The sequence below is a fragment of the Myotis davidii genome, unplaced genomic scaffold, assembly GCF_000327345.1.
Source record: "Myotis davidii unplaced genomic scaffold, ASM32734v1 scaffold53, whole genome shotgun sequence".
Lineage (NCBI taxonomy): Eukaryota > Metazoa > Chordata > Mammalia > Chiroptera > Vespertilionidae > Myotis > Myotis davidii.
This window is the reverse complement of record NW_006286140.1, coordinates 5575275-5583087: the sequence shown is the minus strand read 5'-3', so window position 1 is coordinate 5583087 and position 7813 is coordinate 5575275. Positions and strand designations below refer to the sequence as shown.

Below are 7813 nucleotides of genomic sequence, written 5' to 3'. Positions count from 1 at the left end.
TATCTGTTGAGGAAGGTATAAGCATCTCTAACATCTGTATTTTATAGAACTCAAAAATCTGTCTTGATTGTTTTATGGGAAAGAGGTTTTATTGTAGTGTGTTTTTAAAGAAGGCATTTTATAAAACAGTCCAGAATTTGTAAAAGCATTACATGGTTGAATAGTTATTACCCATTAAAAACTTTCATACCACAGCTCATATCTGGTGACAAAACAAACAAAAACAAGATACGATTGGCAATGGGTCCTGATACATGTTAAATATACTTTCCTTTTGTTTATAATTACTCTTTTTTGGTTTGAATAAAAACATTTATATATTGGTAAAATTCTACATGTATCTGCCACAGGCACAGGCTTATATTTCTGAGACCACGGATATGTAGTTGGCATCTGTAAATAAACATTTCAAATGTTCCACAGAGCCAAAAATTTTGGGAAAGTTTGTTTAAGGCAATATTGTTATAAAATTATGCAACTTTGAGTCATGAAAAATATTTAAACAATGCATTTTTTATTCATCTAGGGACAGTTATGAAAGTATGGTCCAAGTGTTCACATTCCTGTGTATTATCTTATTTTAAAAGTCAAGCTTTGCTTGATATGTAAAAACTCTCTATCCTTACGGTCTTTTTTTTCTCCCCACTTCCAAAATTTGAGTGACATTCTAACAAGAGGATATAACCCTTGTAAAAATTTATACACCCAACATAGGAGCACCTAAATATATAAAATAAATCTTGATGAAAATAAAGGGAGAGATTGACAGTAACACAGTCATAGTAGGGGTAGTTAACAACCCATTGACATTAATGGATACATCTTCCAGACCAAAAATTAACAAAGAAAGAGGGCCCTTAAATGACACACTATATCAGATGAACTTAATTGATACTTTCAGAGCATTTCACCCAAAAGCAGAAGAATATACATTCTTTTCAAGTTTACATGGAACATTTTCTAGAATAGACCACGTGCTAGGACACACAAAAAATATCAATAAGTTTAAGAAGGTTGAAATCATATGAAGCATCTTCTCTGACAATAATGTTATAAAAATTAGAAATCAATCACAAGAAAAAAACAAAAAGTACACAAAGACATGGAGGCTAAGTGACATGTTACTAAACAATGAATGGGTTAACAATGAGATCAAGGAAGTAATTAAAAGTGTCTTAAAACAAATTAAAATAAGAACCCAGCAACTCAAAATCTATGGGACACAGTGAAAGCAGTCCTAAGAGGGAAATGAGTATCATACAGGCCTAACTCAAGAAACAAGAAAAATCTCAAATAAACAAGTTGACTTTACAATTAAAGCAACTAGAAAAAGAACAACAAATGAAACCCAAAGTGAGAAGAAAGGAAATAAAGATCAGAGTAGAAATAAACAAAATAGAGTCTAAAAGATCAATGACATGACAAACCCTCAGCTGATACCAGACTCATCAAGAAAAAAAGAGAGAGGACCCAAATAAATATACTCAGAAACGAAAGAGGAAAAGTAATAATTGACACCACAGAAATACAAAAGGTTGTAAGAAAAATATTACAAACAACTATATGCCAACAAATTGGACAATGTCGAAACATACAATCTCCCAAGACTGAATCAGGAAGAATCAGAAAATCTGTGTAGACAGATTACAACTCATCAAATTGAAGCAGTAATGACTCCCAACAAACCAAGGTCCTGAATGGGATGGCTTCACAGGTGAATTTTACCAAATATTCAGAGAAGAACTAACACCTTCTCAAACTATTCAAAAAAATTAAAGAGGAAGGAAGACTCCCAAGTTGATTTTACAAGCCGAGCATTATCCTAATCCCAAAACCAAATAAAGACACTACAAAGAAAGAAAGTTATAGGCCAATATCCTTGATGAACATATATGCTGAAATCCTCAATAAAATATTAGCAAAACAGATCTAGCAATACATTAAAAATATACCATGAGCAAGTGGAATTTATTCCAGGTATGCTAAGATGGTTCAACATATGCAAATCAATCAATGTAATATACCACATTAACAAAACAAAGGATAACAATCATATAATCTTATCAATATATGCATAAAAGCATACTTGATAACATACAATATTTAGTTATGATTAAAACACTCAATAAATAGGTAGAGAAAGAAAGTACATCGACAAAATAAAGGCCATACATGACGAACCCTCAGCTGATACAATACTCAATGGGCAAAAACTAAAAGAGTTTCCCTTAAGATTGAGCATAGGACAGGGATGTCTGTTTTTACCACTCCTATTCAACATAGTACTGGAATTCCTTGCCACACAATCAGACAAGAAGAAGAAATAAAAGACATCCAAATTGAAAAAGAAGAAAAAAACTTTAATTATTTGCCAATGACATGATACTGTATATAGAGAACCCTAAAGACTCCACCAAAAAATTAGTCGAACTGAAAAATGAATTCAGTAAAATAGCAGGATACAAAATAAATATCCAGAAATCAGTTGCATGTTTATACACCAATTAGGAGGTATAAGAACTCAGTATTTTGTGATTGGGCAGATAGACTGTCTTAGATTTTATGACTAATAGTCCTTTCCAGGCTTTATGCAACTCTACCATATTAAAATTAGTTATGGCCATGTGAATGAAAGAAATAAATGTGGTAAAAGTGACATGTGTCACTTAAGAACAGAAAGTGTAAGAGTAACATGTTTCTTTTCTTTTTTCCTTGAGACAGCCACTGTTCTAGTTAGAAGTGGGTCCATCAGCCTGGAATAATGATGACATGAAGCAGAGACATAGCTGGCCCACAAATGACATGTGACAGGAGCAAGAGATATAATTGTTGTCATTAACCATTGTGATTTTGGAATTGTTAACACAGCCTAACCCCAACTGATACAGGCAGCCAGGTTAACTTCAGACTGCACCTTCTGGGGAAGACAGAGAAAACAAAGGCAGATTGATAGCATGATACTCTAAAAGAGAATATTCATGTCTTGCAAAGCCCTTAACAATCCAAACTATGTAAATATTTGTATTATGGAAGGAAGGTGATTGGTACCTAATGAAACTGAGGCAGACAGTAAAGAGCTCTTTTGCTAGTCCAGATTTCAAAAAGATACAAATCCTATAAAATAAAGAGGTGATATGCAAATTGACCATCACTCCAACACACAAGATGGCTGCCCCCATGTGGTCAAAGATGGCCTGCAGGGGAGGGCAGTTGTGGATGACCAGGCCTGCAGGGGAGGGCAGTTATGGGTGACTGGGCCAGCAGGGAAGGGCAGTTAGGGATGACCAGGCTTGTAGGGGAGGGCAGGTGGAGGTGACTGGGCTGGCAGGGAAGGACAGTTGGGGGGGATACCAGGCCTGCAAGCCAGGACAGTTGCGGGGGATGGGCCAGCAGGGGAGGGCAGTTAGGGGCAATTGGGCTGACAAGGGAGCAGTTAGGCATTAATCAGGCTGGCAGGGGAGTGGTTAGGGGGTGATCAGGCTGGCAGGCAGAAGCGGTTAGGGGTAATCAGGCAGGCAGGCAGGCGAGTGGTTGGGAGCCAGCAGTCCTGGATTATGAGAGGTATGTCCGACTGCCACCGGAGGGATTGGGCCTAAACAGGCAGTCGGACATCCCTCAAAGGGTCCCAGATCGGAGAGGGTGTAGGCTGGGCTGGGGGACACACCCCTCCCATGCACAAATTTCGTGCACAGGGCCTCTAGTAAATAATGAAAAGACAGAAATAGACCCAAGAAACATTTAAGTGGATACAACCACCCAGTGAGGCTTCAGGGAAACTAAAACACCTTATGAAACTTGAAAAATAGCTGAGGGCAACAAAAGATTTGGTTAACAAGAGGAAAAACAAGAAAATGGATACATAGGAGAAAGGCAAAAGAACTTGCTGAGAAGGCCAAAGACTTAAGTGGAGGAGGAAGGAAGCCCATAAGTAAAGAGAGCATGAGAATACAAATACAAAAATGAGTGCAAGTTCCCAGTTTAGAAACACTCTGTTCCAGGGCCATCAGCGGTCATTTTACTGTGATTGTTGAATGGCTGCTGATATTTTGATACTGATATTATATTTTCTGTGTGTGTGTGTGTGTTTTGTTGAGCTATAGAGATGAGATAAATTTGTATATTGATTCCATGACATTGCTGAGCTCTTATTAATTCAAATTTGTTAAAAGTGCTTTTTTGTTGTTGTTGTTGTTGTCAGGAAAGTGACATTTTGCTACTTTTCTGCAATTCCTCTAATATATTTTTTAAATATTTTGAAATGGGTAGAACATTCAACCTTCATTTTCATTTCTAAATTTTAACCTTTAAACACATTGTCTGATGTGGTTTTTTTTTTTTTTGAGATACACTTTATGAGATTATAAATGTTTCTCCCTTTTTCAGTTTCTAAGACTTTCTTTATAAACACAATTAGGCCTCAGAATATTAGACCTTCTTTTCTTATATCTATTAATATGTTAGTTTTTTTTCTCATTTCAACTGGTAAAAATTGATAGATATTTAAATTTTAATGAATTCTTGCATTTTTGGTATAAATCTAATTGAGCCATGATGTTGTGGTAGCTGTTTTAATACATTGTTAGTTTCATTGTATTTAGGATTTTTTAAAAATCTTTTTTTAAAAAGCCAAATTAATATATATATAGTTTTACTTGTGAATCTTGTTTTTCCTTTTTTCCTTTTTTTGCATCAGGGTACAATCTATCTCATAAAATTAATTAAAGTACATTTATTTTTAAAACATTTTATTCCTTGAACAGTTTATGTAAAAATTGGAATTTTATCTTTCCTTGATTGATTAAAGCAACATTATAATTATCCAGGCTTCAGTTTTTAATTTTTATTTTTTTGGTATAGTGGGTTTTAACCCTTTTAAATCAATTCATTTAATAGTTATGACTTTATTTCTTTCCTTTTAAAAAAACGTTATTAACTAGAGCAGTTTTAGGCTCACAGCAAAATTGAGCAGACGGCACAGAGATTTCCCATATACCACAGCCCCCACATATGCATAGCCTCTCTCACTATCAATATCCCCTACCATAGTGGTTCATTTGTTACAATCAATGGACCTATATTGACACATTATTGCCCCAAATCCATAGTTTACATTAGGGCTCACTCTTGGCATTGTGCATTCTATTGGGTTTTGACAAGTGTGTAATGAAATGTATCTGCCATTATAATATTGTGTAAAATAATTATACTGCCTTAAGGTTTTTGGGGTACTAGTGTATATCTTAGCCCCAAACTTGCATGGTTCAAATTATTAGAGGAGGCCATTTTATTGTACTTAGATTGCATGATGAGACTGAATAGGTTTTTTTTGTTTGTTTGTTTGTCTTTTTCATCTTTTTGATGACAAAAATAATTTTTATCCAGCCAAACTTTTGAGTAAAGGTATAGCCTTCTGAAGCTAAATTCAAGTTGGGAACAGGGGGTAGTTTCAAGTTATCAATTTGTGTGAGCCCAAATTCCCCACAGCATACCATTAAAATCTATCCTATATAATATGCCATTAAAGTCCAAGTCTCCTGACTACTGAGATTAACAAATACCCTCAAAGAAGTCAAAGATTTACAGCCTGCTCAGAACTCTGGTTTTTAGCATCTTGGTTCCTGCGAGTTCAGCTGTGCATTTATTAGGATGTTTGTTACGTTTATTCCCTCAGAAATTCTAGTTTCTTTGATTGTTTGTCATGGGGAAATACCTAGTCTTATAATCTTTGAAAGAGACATAATCTTGGGGACATAAAAGATCAAAATAAATATTTTAATAATAGAGATGCTTGATTTATAAAATAATAAACAAAAAAGTATCCTATAGGTTTGTAATATATTATGTTTTGTCAGATCAATGGAATATTATAAATGTTAGCAGGAAATAAATAAGCAAAAATAATGAGAATTTAGAATTGGAATATTTAATATAAGTTATAAGAAAAATATCATTTTTGGACAAGTTCACTGATATAATAGAGCACCAGACATAAGCATTGCCTCTATAATATTAGGTAACAAAGAATGTTCAACAAATTTAAGTGGGTGAATGAGAGAATGGGTGATGGGATTGATATTATGTATCTCAATTTAAAGGAGACATTTAAAAAGAAGTCTTGTGCAATTTTACTGGATGAGCTGCAGCATAGCAGATAGCAGATGTTGGTGCTCCGTCCATGTCCCCTCAGCACTCAGCATTCTGATAGCTCATTACTACAAACACCTGCCACTTTCTGCCTGAGGACTTCTCTGTCCCCAGCAGTGTGTGTGGCCCATATACAGGTCAGGGAGTTAACACCCCCTATGAATAGCACTCAGTTAGTGAGAGTCAACTCCGTGGCTCCATACCCCATGTTCTTCATCCCTCCACAGAGCATCTGATGTGAGCTTCCTTCCTTCCTTGTCTCACTTACCACTCTCCTCAACAGCACTTTCTGAGGAAAACCTCCCCACTACTCCGCCTTTCCTCAAATCCTAGTCTTAGGGTCTATTTCTTGGAAGAACCCAACCTAAGACATGGAGAATTATGGCCTAGATTCTAGGATAAGTGAATCATTTCATAAACCAGTTACTGCTAATTGGGTTATGTAAGTCAGATTTAACAATCAGTTTCTTTCTTAAATATATATATATAGTTATTGAATTTAGAGAGGAAAAGAGAGGGTGAGAGAGATAGAAACATCCGTGAGAGAGAGAGAGTCATTGATCTGCTGCCTCCTGCACTCCCCTACTGGGGATTGAGCCCACAACCTGGGCATATGCCCTAACCAGAATCAAACTGTGACCTCCTGGTTCATAAGTTGACACTCAACCACTAAGCCACAGCATCTGGGCTAACAATCAGTTTCAAATTATACCCTTTGAAGGTATTTTTGTTTCACCTTTTTCAATTCTGATCAATGCCTGAATAAAAATATAGAAAGTTTCTTAACGAAATCGAAGATGACACAGCATTGGTTTAAGGGAGATATAATGAATATATTAGTTGACACTCAGAATCAGGATCCACGCTTATTTTATTTTTAAACTACACTAAGTGACTCTATTAGAGAAAGCCAGGATTACAGAGAACTAAGAGTTGGCATTGGGACCCTTCTTCTTGTCAAAGCGGGGCACAACATTGACAAAACGCCGGTTGTACTACATCCGCTGCTTGGTTCAACCAGTCTTCTTTTTCCTGTTTGGCAACCTTGGGAGTCTTACCTCTCCTTTCCCAGCCCGGGCAAGGGAACGATGCTGTGGCCAGCTACTTCTAGAGTGTCAGAGCCTCCATCCCACACTGGCCCAGGCAGCGCCATCCTCTAGGGGCGTACCTGCCAGGAGCAGATTTGATCTGGAGAGATGCCCTCTGGCAAGGCATGAACCTTGATCTGGGCAACCATCTCCTGACTCATCACCCTGAGGGTGTGTAGCTCCTGGGTGAGGACAAAGAGCTGCATGTTGGCAACTGAACTGTGGCCTCTGCCACTATCATGAAGAGGGAGTGAGAAAGACTAAGGAGCAAGGGTGCACATGTCCTTGCTGCCTGCTACTGCATCTCATGTCACTCCATGCAGTTTTCAATAAGCTGGAAAATGGATAAAATCTAAAAACTTTTACATTAATATCTTAAGACCCTGTAATTGAGTCTCTTTAAATATGTGATTATCATTATTTGATAAAATTTTGGATGTATTTATAATAATAAAAGCATAAAATGAAAATCAACCGAACGACTGAACAGCAAAATGACTGTCGGGATGACTTTCCGGACGACCATGCTATGACAGAACTGATGCCAGGCCAGCCAAGGTGAGTGCAATGTGATTGGTCGG

At 36.6% G+C, this 7813-nt stretch overlaps 1 pseudogene; it reads right to left on the bottom strand.

Annotated features, from left to right (window-relative positions):
- Positions 1 to 7070: 7070 nt before the first annotated feature.
- LOC102769370 lies at positions 7071 to 7463 on the bottom strand (annotated as a pseudogene).
- Between the last annotated feature and the right edge of the window lie 350 nt (positions 7464 to 7813).